Consider the following 18099-nt stretch of genomic DNA (forward strand, 5'->3'; position numbering starts at 1 on the left):
GCCCTTCCACAGCTGTCTGGTATTCTGCGGCAGTTCTGATGTACTGCGCAGGCACATGCTTACACAGTACATCAGAGCTGTGGGTGGAAGCAATGGAGAAAGCAAGATCTCCGTTGCTTTTTACAAAGTGTCTCGCTATGTTAAAGGAGTTGAACATAGCGAGACAGCTTTAAAAAAAGCAACGGAGAAAGGAAGATCTTCATTACTTTTTTTAAAGCTGTCTTGCTATGTTAAACTCCTTTAACATAGTGAGACAGTGTCTAAAAAGCAACGGAAATCTTGCGTTCTCCATTGCTGTAAACAAAGACTTATACTAATGGAAAAAGTCCGGGCGACTGGACCTTTTTCCATTAGTATAAGTCAGATTTGCAACGTGCACGCTGACCAATCAGCGTGCACGTTTTGGAATATTAATGGGGGGTTGTTGTATAATGGGAATCAGCCACCAGTTGTATGAGGTTAGTTATCCAGGCACACAACATTATAAAGTGTGCTTTATGGCTTGCAAAAGGGCTTGCACCAATGGCACAGTGTCCCAGAGTATAGAAACATTGCTACTGAGACTACCAGTGGCAGATATTGCCTCAACAGGTGCATTAGTTAGTCACATTGCAACCTACAGCCAGCCTGCCCCAGTAGACCATGCAGTCCATAGACTGAGTATGCATTAGATGGAAGGTGGTCATGCATGGGTCATTCAATGTCAGAATACACAGACAACAGATGAGATGACATCAGTGTCACCTGCAGGTACATAGCCTGTCACCTCTAGTTATGTAAAACACCCAGGTTATAGGAACTAGCTCTACCTGGGCTCAACACGTGGGATGCTTCTTCATGGTGCTTGCAAGCCATGTACTGGATCCAGTCCTGACACTACAGCTAGCACAGTGGAAACTGGCAATGATCAAATCATGGCAGCCCAACTTCACCACTGGAGTATGTGGTCCCTGACTTCTTAGAACCTCCCAGATTTATGGGTACCTTATTTACCTCCTGTAACTCTACTGCACATTAGAGTGTTCCATTCATCTGTCACTGTGCTGTTAACCCATTCAAGTACTGAAGACAGGTGCATTTTCTATCTCATTAAAAAATGTCCCTTGTTAGAGAAAATATATTTTTTTCATAATAATTTGCCAAAAAGTTGTAAGCACTGTAAGAATTTAATACAAAATCTGTATAAACATACAACTACAATACTGAATGATGAGGTTAGACAGACTATGGAACCAAATAAGGTGTCTAAATATTGTGATCATTGCAATGTTTGTACTTAAGTTTTAGAAACTATTACTTTATCTAGTTCCAATACTGGTAAGCGTTATCACATACTGCAACCTTTTACTTGTCATTTGGAATGGATTATCTGCTTAGCCTCTTGCTTCTGTGTTTTTTCTGTTGGTCAAACTTCTACACCATTTAGGCCTATATTTATAGAATACAAAGAAAAAGAAAGGGCCGACCAACACAGCTGTGGTAAAAACTTACTTAAAACTTTAGTAACACAATATAAAAATGGTAAGTGCTTTCATGCCACAAGGAGTTTCTTTAGACCATTACAAATATGGAAAAAAACACAGGATAACCAAATTAATGAGTTAGAGCATGTGATTTAAGTACAGGTTTTAAAGATAAAGTAACATTTAATCCAAATCCTTTGTCAGCTGGTAATATCCACCTTAATTCCACACATTTGGTCTTGCTTACATGATCACCCCCTCTTAAACCAAAATCAAGCAACTGTAACACAGTAAAATGAAAAAGATGTGTTTCACCATAAATATTAATGTTTTGCCAGAGCATCAGGTAATTTCAACTCACAAATCTATATATTTATATATATATATATATATATATATATATATATATATGTGTGTGTGTGTGTGTATATATATATATATATATATATATATATATATATATGTTCAAGAATACATTCTCTCAAAGAACACAAATACATGTACATACACTGCACTGTGCTAAATATATATTTATATAACACTATTTAATGCCAAAGAAATACAAATGCACTTTACAAACCTGCCACTAACCACCAAGTGCACATTTTGGCTTTGCATGGATAGTAATACCTAAATACCTCTCTTGGGCAATGGATTTCATTTGGACAAAAGTGCTAAATCAAATTAAATAGTTTTTACAGGAGAGAACCTTGTTGACTCTTTACAGGGGTAGATAAGGTGAGATAAAATATATAATTTTTTTTAATATCTATTGAAAGTTTGTGAATTTTTAATTTAGGGGCTTTAATGCTGTCTCAATTAAATGATTTATTCTGATTTTTAGTACATTACAGTTACATTAATATGGGGTTTTTTTCATAATCTTAAAGTCTTCAACTTATAGACATGTGGTGCAAGTTTTGATTCTTGCATGGGATTATTGGTTAGGCTTAAAATGGACTTTCAGGATAGCTAGCCTAGCATTCACCTATGAATTGCCTTATAAAGTGCTTAGAACAAGGAAATCATTTCTAGATGGTTAGAGCTAAGAAAAAATATATATATATTTGGGTGTAGATGATTGTCTCTGTTGAAGTGATCCCCTCAACCCAATGTGCAAAAATGGGAAAAGGGGTTGTGGATATATAGATATATATAAATGTGTGTGTGTGTGTGTGTGTGTGTGTGTGTGTGTGTGTGTGTGTGTGTGTGTGTGTGTGTCTGTGCATGCATATAAATATATATATATATATATATATATATATATATATACTTAACAAGAACGAAATTTCACTTACCTGAAACTCATAACACTGGGATGAAAAGGATGACAGCACCAGCACACTGATGTCCCAGAACACTAACTTACCATTCCAGGTAAGTAACCGCTTGGCCATCCTAAACAAAAACGTAAACCAAAGAAAACCAAACCAACTTATGTGGGGTGCTTCACCACCCTATGTCACAACTAAATATACCACCTCTGAGATTACACTACCGTGGGGGTAAGGGGCAATGTTCAACAGGATGGCCAAGCAGTTATTTACCTGGAGTGGAAAGTCGGTGTTCTGGGACGTCATTGTTGTGAGGTAGTCTGTCTTTTCGTCTTGAAGTTTTAAAAGTCGGGTAAGTTGGGGTTGGGAGGGTGGCCTAATGGTTAAGGTGTTTGCCTTACAAACACAAAGTGCAGGGTTTGAGTCTCACAAGGCATAATTGGCTAGGCTTAAAATGGCTTGCAAGGGCAGCTAGCTTAGTACGAACCTATAAACATTTGGGTTTCTGAAGGGGACCCATATGTGTATATCTATATATATATATATATATATATATATATATATATATATATATATATATAGTTACCTACGAAAAGGTCGAGCAGCTGAAATATCAAACACCATATGGTCGAGACCAAATGACTTTATTTCAGATGATCAATCACTTTAAAGTATAAAAAAACAAAAACACAACAAACAAAAAGACGTTACTGCAGGGGGGCAGTAGGAGATGATATAAAAATGGTGATGTATAACCAATCTACAGGAAAGTCCCCAGGATTGGAGAATATTCCTGTGGAAGTCTGGAAGCTACAAGGGAAAAACTGATGACGATCTGGTAGGTTTTGTTTAACAGTATTTTAAGAGGAGAAGAAGTATCAACATCCTGGAAGAAAGCAGTGGTAGCTGTAATACCTAAAGAGGGTAATGATTTATCAGATCCAACTTCATACAGGCCCATTTCAATACTAAACCATGATTATAAAGTGTGCATGTCTATAAATGCTAAATGAATGGCAAAAGTGATGCCAAAATTCATAGATATGGATCAGTGTAGTTTTGTGGAGGGGAGGCAAACATTTGACAACATAAACAGAACAGTGATGATCCAGAGGGAAGCAGAATGTAAAAAAATACCACTGCTGCTGGTGGATCTTGATGCAGGGAAAGCATTTAACAGAGTAAGCTGGGATTTTATGAGCAGAGCAATGAAAGCATTTGCATTCCATGATAAAATTATAAGGTTGATTAGGAGGATATATGAAGGATCGGAAGTGAAAATTAAAGTGGATGGGGTCCTCTCTGATAATCTTTACTTGAGCATAGGAACCAGGAAGGGGTGTCCTCTCCCCCCTTTATTTGCATTATATTTAGAACCACTGGCAAAGAAAATAAGCAACTCAGAAATTCAAGGATATAATTGGTATGGTAGTCAAGAAAGCTGGGTCTATTTGCAGATGACATTATTTCATACCTGACAAAGCCAGAAAGAGACAGTACAGTCTTGTGGAATATATTGAGACAGTTCAAAACCTTTTGGGGCTGCAAAATTAATGAAACAAAAACAAAAGCAATAGCGGTAAAGTATGTACCCACATACAAACTCATTCAGCAATATACATATCCATGGGGACATGATAAAAAGAAGTATTTAGGAGTATGGATTAAAATGTTACTGGTGTGACAGCTAAGGATATGTGAGAAGGGACTAAACAAAACATAATACAAAAACTGAGAAAATGGAAGCTCTGTTATATGGATTTTGATAGTAAGATGCAAGCAGTTAAAATGTTTTAAGTCCTTTAGACTTGCACACTGGGATCCACGGTGGTGCAGTGGTAGCATTGTTGCCTCACAGCAAGAGGTTCTCCCGTTTGATTCTCGGCTGGAGTGTGGGGAGTGCTTTCTGTGTGGAGTCTGCATGTCCTCCCCGCAGTTGAGTGGTGTTCTGAAAGACATGCGTGACTGGGCATGCCTTCGTTGAAGGTTGGGCATCGAGCTGGCAACTCGGCACCATAAAAACCTACTGCCAATCATTAGCGGACTGGAATTCTGCTGTGGCGACCCCTAACCAGGAAAAGCCGAAAGACAAACAACAAGTCTTACACACTGGTCAGGCATATTTTTATCAACCAGAGGAGAAGTTGTGGATAGCAATTAATAAAGAGCTGAAGGAATTTATCTGGGAGGGAAAGATGACAAAAGTCAAGTGGGATAAGCTGATTCTTCCAGTAGAACAGGGCAGATTGGGATTGCACGAGTTGAAGTGGTGTTTTCAGAGCAACACATTTAAGGCTCCTTCAGTAAAGGTGTTTTAAAATAACAGAATTAAGGCTACTATACATACCACAATCAGAAAACTACAATTAAAACTGGAGAGAGATGATGATGAAACAGGGGGGGAGCTCAAGTAACAGGGAGAGACTACGATTTTGGATGCAGACCTTTAAGGAGAGCAACAATAATCATACAGAATATTATATTCATAAAGTAACAGACAGTATTCAAAGAACTAAGCCAACAGAGGACTGGAGAAAGGAGATTATCCTGATAGGGATGACTGCAATTAGGGACACAGACAATAGGCAGGAGGGGACGGGAATGTATTGGAGAAAACTGGCAAATTAACCAAGGTACTGGGGGCAAATAATGAGAGAGAGAAAGGTAATAGAACAGAAAGATGCCAAGAACTTATTCAGACTGCAGGCTAGCAACTGCCTTCCAGTGTTTATATTACATTATCGACTGATGAAAAGAGTGAATGCTCTTTCATTGAACCGATAATGTTGAAAAGTCTTAAACAGCGAAGACACTGCTGCTCTGCAAAAAAAAAAAAAAAAAAAAAAAAAAAAAACCTTAAAACACAAAACGAGTGGGGGGGCTTTGCCACCCCCCCCTACTTAAATATACCAACTCTGAGATCACACCATAGTGGAGGAAATGGCAAAGTCCCGAAGACGTGGCCCACCACTTTTTCCCCTGGGAAAAAAAGTGATGTTCCGTGTTTTCATTGTTTAGGTCTTTCGACATTATCGGCTTGCTGAAAGAGCGTTTGCTCTTTTCATCAGCCGATAATGTAATATAGACTCGCCTTCCACATCAAGGATTGATATCAGAGTATAGGCAAAGAGAAGGAAATAGGGGTTTCCTAAATGAAAGACCAGCACTGGTAGAGTTTTTAGTAGAATCTAGAACAGATGTTGCCATTAAGAAAGGAATAGTTAGTAGAGCATATAAAATATTGCATGATAACTATAAGAATCAATTAGAAGAGTTTAGGAAGGAGTGGGAAGAGAGATTAGATAAGCAATGAGGAGCATATGTATGTCTTCCAAATATGCAACAAAATCTCGAAGATTTCGGATCTTTGCTTGGAAGTGCTTACATAGGTATATTTATACCCCAAGGAGACTTCAAAGAATTTTTCCTCAGGTGGATAGCAAATGTTGGAGGTGTGATGGGGCAGAAAGATGTAACTGGGAATGTATTTTCTGGAAGTGTAATGAGTTGGAAGACTTTAAAGATGCAATGCAGACTGCTCTGTCAGAGATGTTGTGTGAGTAAGTTGGAGTGAATAGGAAAATTAATTGTTTTGAGCTATGATACAAACTTGGAATTGCCTAGACATAGTAAGGCCTTGCTGAGTGTAATTATGATAGCTGCCAAAAAAAGCAATTACTAGAAAATGGAAATTAAAATCTAAACCTACTTTACCAGAAGTAGTGAAGATAGTAACAGAGTTTAAACAACTGGAACTGGGATCTTTAGAAAAGGGTAGGAGCAAATTACATAGGAAAAATGGGAAGTATTGGATCAATAATCCAAAAAAGAAGACTTCGACCACCACATCAATGAGCAGACAAGAGCAGCATAATAAAAACAAACTGAAGTAGAAATAAAACAAGAATTTTAATAGCAAAAGTGGAGCACTTCTGCAAAAAAAAAAAAAAAACGCTTCCTCAGACCTCAATGCAAAACAACAAACCAAAGCCCTTATTAAGAGAGCTGCACCAATAAGCACACAAGAATCTAAGAACGAACCAATAAAAACACATATAGCAGACACATAATTTAAATATGACATCAGTAGTGACAGCTGCTGCTCATTCATAAAATAAAACTACTAACCCAATCGACTCAATGAGGTAGGCCATGCTTACAAAGCACCAACCTTAAAGGAATGCTGTCATTTAAGCCAGGTTTAGCATTGGCTCATAACTTAATAATCCAATGCAGTTCCCTGCACTCCATCTTATTTACAGTATTACCACCCCACAAATGCTCAATTAACATTCCAAGAATAGTAAATTTAAAACAATGAGCAGCACCACATTTCACAAAATGTTTTGCTAAAGCGTTATCCATCCTCTTATTCCTAATAGCCCCTATATACACCAGAATCATTTCCTTCAGCATCATATTCATTTTGACAAAATAGTAAGAATCGCATGCTTGACACTAAGCCAAGTAAACAACATTGGCACTCTTGCAGTCAGCATAAAAAGCAATATCTGTGCAAGAATTACAGGCAGAAAGGTTACTACTACTAGTGACAAACATATACTTGCAGGCATCGTAGGAATATACCCAGCTGATCAGAATAAGTCAAAGAAGGTTTATGGAAAGTCCTGTAATACAGAACACGTTTACGTGACTGATTGTTGCGTAAAGAAAAACTGTGGTTCTGAACCTAGAACTTCCTTAAAATGCTGGTCTGACATAAGAGCATGCCAAATCCTTGTAACAATTTCACACCCAGTCCCAGTATCACTCGAATATGTGAACACCATATGCATATTCCTTCTCACCTGTCCCATAGAAGTACAATCTACGTTGTCAACTGATTCTTCAGCTAAATATGGTTTGGTAACAACTGCATGGACCTCATTAACAACTTCAGCAACTTCAGTGGAAGAGTAACCCCTGTTAATAAATTCCTTAGCCATCTCTTGCAAAGCCTCCACAGCAAGATCACCTCTATTACGCAGTCTCATAGTCCTGAGGCATTGCCCTTTCAATACATTCCTAGGGGATGTGTTTAGGATACATGCTCATTTTATGCAAGATATAATTCTTCTTTCAGGTTTTCTTGTGGAGTTTTGTAATAAAATCACTAATACACTTATGCTAATGGGCACATCAAGAAAATCTGTCTCCATACGTGAGCTCTTACAAGTAAATCTTAAACAGTCAGTGCTACTGTGTAAATAATCAGTGAAGCAGGACAAATCATACTCATTGCCTTTCTAAACTATAAGGACGTCTTCAACAAAATGCCTATAATGGCTAATATAGTCAAGGAATGGAATATTAGAATACGCTGATTCTCGTTCCCATTGTGCAAAAAGTAAGTTGGCATATGAGTTTGCACAAACAGTACTCATGGCGACACCTATCACATGGCGATAATAAACATCATCAAAACAAATATGTTATTTTCCTGGATGAGCTCAAGAAGTGAACAAATGAGCATAATCTTATTGTTGGAGAAATCACTACAGGTGGTTAAAAAGACTCTCACTTTACCTATACCTGCCTCGTTAGGTATGACAGTAAACAACAAACTGATATCCAAGTTGACAAAAGTAGATTCTCTTTATCAACATGAGCAGTAAACCACAGATCTTTGAGAATGCTCGGAGCACCATCTAATACAGGGCAAAGTGCTTTCTCAACAAATATTGAGAGTAGTTTGATGATCCATCCTCTACTCGAGACAATCTGGTGCATTGGAGGGTCCATCAAATTCTTATGCAGTTTAGGTAAAGCATAAATAACAGGTAGTATTGGATGTTGAACAGAAAAATAATTATAAAGGTCCAAGCTAATAAGACCTGTCATATGTAACTCATAGGTATAGAAATCAACTCTGCTAATTAACCCACAACTTGGAACTTATGTAAGCACTTTTAAGTAGTACCATCTTTTAGCATGGTATGCATCTTGGAAACATAAGCCAGTTTATCCATCACTACAATATTACCCCCTTTATCAGCAGAATGAGTCTTAATATAGGGGGTCTCTTCCAGGATCCTAAGTGCCTCACTTTCACCAGTCGTCAAGTAGAAGGATACTTTTCGCTTATCTGCCAACTTCTTGAGTAAATCATTCTCACATAATGTAGTAAATACATCAATCAGCAGATGGGGCTTAGGTGTGAAAGAGCTGTTTTTTAAAAAAATATCAGAAACATATGTACCAAAATGTGGAAACATAGAGTTCAAAGTGGCATTTCTAGTGAATAATTTAAGGTCTAAAATAACTTGAGTAACATCTGATGTCACAGCAGGTATAAAGGAAACACCTCTATTCAACAAGCTGATCTGATCAACAGTCAGCTCATATGAAGAAATGTTAAAAATCAATTGATTTGATGTCTGTTCCTGATTACCATCCTGGTATCCACTTGATTCACAGATTGGAGCCGTCCTTGCCTCAACTGGCTCTGGGAATGAATTTTCCTGCCTTCCCAGTCTATTGTAGGAAGGGGACCGAGGAGGGAAAAATATATGCCAAACAATAATATGACTCATAAAAAAACAAACAACATAAAATACTAAGACTCATAAAAAACAGAACTTATAAAAAGATGATGTACAATGTCAAGGAGTCATCATTTGTGTATAAACAAGAGGGTCATTAGTACAGGATAGTAAGCTCTATAAGTGTGCAGCAAGGTATAATCAATAAGTCATGAAGAGATGTGTCAAGAACAGGTCTTAGAATTAAGAAAAACACCTTTTAACTCAATTTAAAGTGGTGATGTTGGGAGATGCTTCTTAAATCATGGGGAGTGTATTCCAGATATGTACTATTGTGTACTTATAAAGGGATATTCGTATGTTCTTTTTAGGTTTGTAGACATCAAGAAGATTTTTGTCAGTTGTGCAGAGGTGCCTGCAGGAGATGTAGTAAGATACTTGGTTGGACAGAAAGGGACAGGAAGAGGGATTATACAGAACAGAGTGAGTGATATGTACTTGAGGAAGTAGTAGTTGATGAGAGAATTCTGGCCATTGAAGCTTATTTCGGGCATGACGGTGATGGGTGTTATGGGGAACATTAGAGGCGAATCTAGCTATTTTATTATAAGTTTGGGTCAGTTTGGACAGTAGAGTTGATTGGATGTTAGAAAGAATGGGGGCAGCATAAAGTAGACTTGGTATGAGGAATTACTCGGCAAGGTTTGGTGTATTGCGTAAGGAATTTCTGGTTTCTGTACGTTTTTGGTGAGTTTCCTTTATGTACTGTTGGATGTGCAAGTCAAATTTCAGTTTGCTGTCTATGATGGTGCCTAGTAATTTAGTATGAGGTTCAGATTTAATAACAGTATTGTTCAGTGAGGTGATGACAAAGGGGAGTTTGTGTTGGGCCAATGTTCTAGAAAAGAAGAGGAAGAGTTTATTTAATACTAGCTGGTTATTAGAGAGCCACGTTTCATGGGAACACTATGGGTGGTGGAGATCAGTGTGGAATCATCCACATATCATAATAGGGTGGAGTCCTTACAGGGAGAGTGTAGTTCATTTGTGAAAATATTGAATAAGAGGGGGCCTAGGACAGATCCTTGAGGGACCCCTGTAATGACTGGAAGAAAGGTGGAGAAGACAGTTTGTCAGTGAACAGATTGCTGCCTATTTAAGTGGTAGCTGGAGAAGAAAGTTACTGAGGAGCTGGAGAGGTTAAGTTCAGACAGTTTATTTAGAAGTTTAGAGTGGGAAACTATATCAAATGCATTTGAGAGATCGAGTAATACGCACGATGATGAGATGAGCATGTTGTTATTGCGAGCCTCGGCTATTATCTGGGTGAAGGAGATTAAGGCTATGAATATACTGCAGTGGGGCCTAAATCCATGTTGGGCAAGAGGTTAGTAGGTTATTGTCCAGCAGGTGTTTGATTAATTAGGAATGAATACATTCATCTAGAATTTTCAAGATAGGAGCAGAATGTCAATGGGCCTATAGTTTGAAGGGTCGGTGGAGTTTCTGCCTTTATGTAGTGGGATTGTAAAAAAGGATTTCCATATGTCTGAGACATAGGCTTCATTAATGGATCTATTTATAAATATAGAGATGGGGTAGGCAATCAACTCTGCAGCAATTTTGTCAGCTGAGGGAGAGCAGGGTTTGAACTTAAAACAGAGAGATTTGATGTAGGAAATGGGGACTGGTTTAAACGAGAAGCTGTTTGATGGTGTTTTGTTTAAGAATGGAGGACGGGTAGAGGAAATGTTATTATTTTGGGTTAGTTTCTGGATTGTTTCTATTAAATAGTTGTTAAGGAGGGTGGCTGTTCCAGTGGAAGACTTATGGGGAAAGGGTTTGTGGTTGTAGAGTTACCGGGATGCAGGAGTTCATTGATTGTAGTCCAGAATTTTTGGGGATTATTTTGTGGGTTTGACTGGGCTGAGTAGAAGAAATTCTTTTTATCCATGTTGACTAGGATTTTTGTTAGGTTTCTGAGCTCTTTATACTGTTGGAGTAGGGGAGGGGATTTATAATAATAATAATGATGACGAAAGATCTTTGAGTTTCAGGTTTAATAGCCTTCAAAAAGCTTACTAATGCAAAGCCTGTTTGTTTAGCAAGTTTCTAATTGTATAAAAGCTGTGGCTGATTTTAGTCCTTTGTCCACCATTATTTTTTTACATTTTTTCTTTGATTCTTGAGTTAAGAAGGTGAGACATATGTAGTAAGGGGTGCTGAGGTGGCTTTCACACTGTGTTCTGACAGCAGTGAAGTGAAAAGAGAGACTCCTCTGTGACAGATACGTTTCATTTATGCATTCATTTGATTGCAATCAAATGTCTGAAGTGTACATCACAGTCATCCTAGTGGCTGGAAAATAAATAACTGTGAACAATTCTTATTTTATTACATTCTGCTATCTAAGTTGTATGCAGTTAATACACTGGCTTTAATTTCTGGGTTCAAGGCTTGTCTGTGGATGAAAGTGGTTGACACTGTTGACATTCGTTCAGGTTAAGCAGTCATTATTCTGGCTTTATAAAAGTAGTATGCATTCATTTGAAACCAACTTGACTGCTTTACTGTGTGTATTTTAAACACAGTTATAAAACAATGAACAAGCATATGAATTTGCATAGTTCCAACCTCACCACCATGGGTGTTGAGGGAAAATAAAACAGATTAACTAGTGGTCTTAAAACATCATTGATGAGGTTAGGTAGAATAACATAACCTCTTTTTCATCATTCTTGACACTAATTATTTGTTTTCAGAAAGTACTGCTTGATTTGTTTCTAACTTCAGAATATCTGCCTAAATAACTCATCCTTAAATTTTCAGGGTCTACATATTAGTTTCCTCTCAAATGTTTGGCAATGCTCTGTACAGACTCGGACACCTTGAGTGACATTTTTCCTGTAAAAGCATGACTGAAATTTCTCCAGTACCTAGTTGTACACAGGATAACTAGTTTGGAGTGACAAGCACTGTCTACATAGTTGAAAACCAGATACTATTGACTGTGATTGATTTTCTTACTCCAACTGTCTAATCAACAAAAAAGGGTCTGTTGGCATGGATATGAACTTTCCCACTGTCTCCGTTACCACATCGGTGGATATGGGCATACTGAGGCAATGTATTAATTTCTTCATGTTTACTGACAACCAGTTAACTCTCAAACAAACTGTTATGGTATGAGAAAGATGTATTTACACAATGTCACTGGAGGAAAAGCTCTCACATAAAAGTCCTCCTAATGTCAATAAGGTTGCCCATAATACACACGTTGCAGCCATCACACACAATTCAAAGCAGACATATTGACTCACATATGCTGAGGCATTTAAATGTGACCTTCCTAAACCACAAAGACCTCCTAGACAAAGTACACATAACAAATACCCTCAGCAGCCCCAAATGCACTCTTTCAAAACAACAGCCACACCAACACATAGAGCCACATCTCATGGAGCCTCTTACTCTAAGCCCATAAGGCAAGCCATCACACTCCAACATTCTAGTCATTGGAGACTCCATCCTGAGATACACTGACATCCCTACCATGAGGCCGAGTAAGGAGAAAGTCACTGTCATTTGCTTATCAGGGGCTGTTATCTGCCATATTACGCACAGACGCAGGTCACTGGACCACGAATACCAATATGATTCAGTCATAGTCCATGTGGGAGTAAATGACCTGCGACGTACCTCCCGAGGCTATATGAACAGAGACATTATGGAATATGTGTCTCAGGCAGGTATGAGCCTAGCATTGAGCAGCATTTTACCTTCTCCGAGGATGATGCTACAATACGAACAAAAGATGAACTTTAATAACCAACTTAGTTTTTGGTGCAGACTATCCTACTTTGCCAGGGATGATCTGTACCTCTCCCCTCTAGGCTTTAGAATATTAGCTTAAACATTGTCTTCCCCCAAAGTGCCTTTTTTAGACAATGCCAAACTGAAAATACTTCCAACATAGCAAATTAAAACCAAGAAAATCTAAAGGTATTGCTGCTCAGTGCTAGGAGTCTAAACAAAAAACTCCACTCCCTAGAATCTCTCTTTACCCTAAAGAATGCTGATGTCTGTGCAGTCTCAGAGATGTGGTTTAAAGCTGCAGACAACACACCAACAGGCAGGGTTATAATGCCTTCCACACACTTAGACCAGCTACTTCGCAGGCAGGGACTAAAGGTGGAGGTGTCTGTTTACATAAAAAATAAATATACTTCAAGGCTGGTCAAACAGGACAATACACTTGACCTATTCCATGTTCAAATCACCATAAGCAAAATCCAATACCACTTCCTTGCAAGCTATAGGTCCCCCTCTATGACCCAGGAAACCCATACCTTGCATTTAAACTTATTAAAAACACTAACCATCCAACCCAATACCACATTCGTGGGTGACTTTAATTACCCTACTATTGACTGGGAATCCTATAAGACACCAAACATATGTACACAGAGATTCCTGGATTTTGACTAGTCCTCACTAATATGGTAGAGTGCTGCACACCCCCTACTGTAATGTCTTACCTGGTAAGGTCAGACAACACAATACTGTCCTTTGAAGTAAAAATAAAATCTGCACTCCCAGCTAAACCTAGAATATTCAGGAACTACTCTAAGGCTAACCACCTGCTATTAAGTGATAATCTGGCAATATTTCAAGCCCCCATAAACCCTGAGAACACTGCTGCCTGTGCAGAACTGTTCACAGAAACCCTGTATAAGCATATTAATAGCTGCATAGAGGTACCCATACCCTCCAGGAAGAAGTACTGAGCTAACTCAAAAAACAAGCCACCCTGGTGGAATCACAAAATCAATAGGCTGTATAACAGGAGGAAAAAAAATAATGGCAAAAATGAGGAGGTGCAGCACCCAGCAGGATAAAACCACTGTCATCAAACTAAACAAACAACTCAGAGGACAAATAAAGCCTGACAAAGCCAAATTTAAAGTAAGTTTGGCCTCCCAGGCCAGGGACAACCACAAAGCATTCTTTAGCTATGTCCACCACCTCAAAGGCAATACACAATTGTGTGCAGAGCTCATTGTAAATGGAGCCACCTATACTGAACCAGAAGATATAGCAAACCTCCTGGCTGATAAATTCAGCTCCAACTTTACCCCTCTCTCCCCCTCAACCTTCCCTCAGGAAATACCATTAAATATAACCCTCCTACTATCAGTAGGGAACAGGTCCTCAATGCTCTCAATAAGACCAAGAACACTGCATCAATGGGCCCAGACAATATCTCAGGATGCTTTCTAAATAGCATGAAACATGACCTATCAGGGCATCTGGAATTACTATTGTAGCTGTAGCCTGCAAACAGGCTTTGTGGCTCATGAATGGAGAATGGCAACAGTTATCCCTCTGCACAAAGATGGGCCATCTACAGACCCTGGAAACTATAGACCCATAAGTCTCACTAGTCTTATATGTAAAGCCATGAAAATAATTATCATGGAGATGATCAGCAGAGATATAGCAAACCTCCAGACACTGGATCCAACCCAGTTTGGTTTCGTAAAGGGCAGATCATACCAACTCAACCTGGTGGACTTCTTTGAGAAGGTAACCAAAGCAATGGATGAAGGAACAATGGTTCACACTGCCTACCTTGATGTGGCCAAGGCATTTGGCACAATACTCCACTTGGGAATTGTTGACAAACTCAAGAGGTTAGGTACAAACTTGTATGTCACCCAGTGGATAGCCAGCTGGCTCACAGACAGGACCCAGGAAGTTAGAAATGGGAATTCCGCCTCTACAAAGAGGCCAGTTACAAATGGAGTCACTCAGGGATCAGTCCTTGGACAGCTCCTTTTTGGCATTTACTTCCCAGAAGTCAAGGCCAAAGTCAGTGGTCTCTGGCTGACTAAATTTGCAGATGATTGCAAATTAGGAGCTGTCATTGAATCCCACACTGACAGAAATGATCTCTGGGAGGGGCTGACACAGACAACTGGAGTCAGAGCCATGGACTAAAACTAAATGCCAAGAAATGCATAATAGTATCCTTTGGGAAGTCATCCATCCTTGGTAATTATCATATTGAGAACACACCCCTTAGAGATGACCCAGTAGTCAAGGACTTAGGGACATACCAAGGTAGTAATCTAGCCTTTGACCATCACGCGTATACAGTAATGTGGAAATCATTCTATGTTGTACACCTTATAAACAAAGGTAGGGTGTCTAAGTCCAAGGAGGTCATTGTTCCACTGTATTCACATTCATCAGACCTATCATTGACTACAATGCCCCATTTGGTATTTACCTATCCAGGCATACCCAACAATTGGAATGTCCCATAGAGATTCCTCACTAAAAGAATACAGGGCATAAGAAAAATATCCTGTGCAGACCACCTCAAAGCCCTATCCATGTATTCTGTCTCCTACAGGCTTTTGAGGGGAGACCTTTCCCTGGCATAGAGGGCATTGTCAGACCCCACTCTGATGGACCTCCTGCATATTCACAAAACAAATGGCACCCGAATTACCCATTCTAAAGATGTAAATCTTGCTGTGATATAAATAGGACTTGCTGGACATGCAGATATGTATCCCAGAAACTATCCCATCTATGCAACAGGCTCCCCATCCATGTGAAGCAGAGTTCCTCCATAACCCAATTCAAGTGCAACTTGACAATTGTTTGGGGAACCGGAAAGTCATCCCTGGTTTGGGACCTATGTCTCTAATGTACACAGGCAACCTGTAAATGCTTCATCTCCTAGGACCCTGCTTACACTTATCAAGGGTATCAGAACTTGTCAGAAATTTGGGAAGGATGGCTGGGCTTAAAAGGGCGCTTGTGGTCAGCCTAGAAAACACCTATAAACCTATGAACCTATTAGCCTAAAAATCATGAAAACCGGGTAGTGTTCCAAAGCAACAAGCCTTTATTCATCACAGACAGGCAATACTCAGTTTTTTGCAGAGAAACCAGTAGCTGTTAAAGACTTGGGGGGGGGGGGGTGACAGGGGCACTTAGTGATCTAAAAAGGAACATTTTTTAAAACCTTTTACTACCACAACATAGGTTCACTTGAAGGACATTTTAAGCTTAGCCAATTTCCATTTTGGTGATTGAATTAACTTTTCCTGATTGGTCTTACCTATCCCATGGCTGATAAGTGTATATTAGCCCTAGTGAGAATAAATGTGATCACACTGTAGATAATTTGAGGGGACCCATGTAAGGGGTGCAGCATTTAGGAACTGCCTCTATCCATTAGTGGCACGAGGGGTAATTCTGGAGTACATTTTCTATTACCCATTCTTAGATCCAAGTTGCATTTGAATATGGACAGGGATGAGCTTTGTTTTACTTGAATGGATAGTCTGTTCTGGATATATATATCCATCTCTCCACAACATTCAGTTTAGATACCTGGACTGAGTATTTCTGATGCCATTTGACTTGCTGATGTTCAGTAGGTCCAGTTGTATTAGGTCAGAGGATGCCTTGTATGTCAGACATGTCACCTCTAAGCACTCTGTAGGGTACTGAGTATAGTGATAAATCATTGAGGTGATCCATCCAAGACCTACTGTTTAGGACTTGTATCCTTTTAGTAAGGTATCTCTGTGAGTATTCCAATTGTTGCACAGGTCTGGAGAGATACATGCCAAAGTGGGCATTATACAAAATGATTGACCTAAGGAGGGCTTTGTAAAGGGGGACAATAACATTTCTAGATCTAGTCACAATCAATTTGTTTATAAACTGTGCAATATAGAAAGACTTTCTTGTGACTTTGGGCACATGTTGGTCAAAAGTTAGGTCACTGTACACACAAATTCCCAAATGCCAAACAACTCGGTCAGTTCTCTGGGAGCATTGTCAATTTGGCAGTTCCCTGGAGTAGATGACTTCCCAAAGGATAGGATAATGTATTTCTTGGAGTAAGTTTCAATTCATGATTCTCGCACCAGTTATTGTTTGGGACAAACCTTTTGGGACAAACCTTCCTGCATGATGGTTAAGTCATTTGTAGATTCAATAACTGCTCCTAGCTTGTAGTCATCTCAAACTTAGTCGGCCAAAGCCCTTTGGTATTTCCTTTTACTTTTGAGATGTATATGCCAAACAGAAAAATTCTCAGCACCGAACCCTGGGGGACACCATTGGTGACTGGTCTCTTCCCCTATTTTGATCTCCTGTATCCTGTGAGCAAGCATACATGTATACATTCTTTGATTCACCTTCCTGATTGTATTAACCTGATTGTATTAAATTATATTCCTTGTATAATACAACACCACTTGTTCAAATGTGTTTTAAATTTGTAGTTTGGAACAGTCTTTTAGTGAGCAATGAAACAAAATGTATGAACTAATAATGACAACACTACCCATTTCAGAAAATTTCAACCATAAAAGGCCAATATGCAAAATCTCTGCAGAAGTAAGTCATCTAAATAATTCATCATTAAAGGGATTTGTAACTAATGAAGAGGTTGCTGCTAGCAAACAACTTTATATTACATTGTTTCATCTACAAATAAAGTGCTTGTTGCCTTGAAGAATAAATTGCCCATGTTGCATTAAAAATGATAAGCTAGTAATTTTGCAATATGAAATGGATGGCAAACAGATAACGGGTTCATAGTTACTAGGTAACTCCTTCAAAGGAGGGCATTCATAGAACTGCAGCATCCACTCCCATTAAAGTACAACACAGTACAGTAGCATCGATCCATCTGCATACTATGGGAATAGTACCCACAGCCTTCTGCATCAAAAGCAAGTATACTACCTGTTGTGCTACTAACAATGCAAACAACTTAGCATAAGTAGCATTAAACTTCTCTTCCCCTGAAGCTCTCACCTTCTTGTAAAATCCACTTGATGATCAACT

Source organism: Protopterus annectens, chromosome 1.part1, assembly GCF_019279795.1.
Source record: "Protopterus annectens isolate FY-2018-M chromosome 1.part1, PAN1.0, whole genome shotgun sequence".
Taxonomy (NCBI): Eukaryota; Metazoa; Chordata; order Ceratodontiformes; family Protopteridae; genus Protopterus; species Protopterus annectens.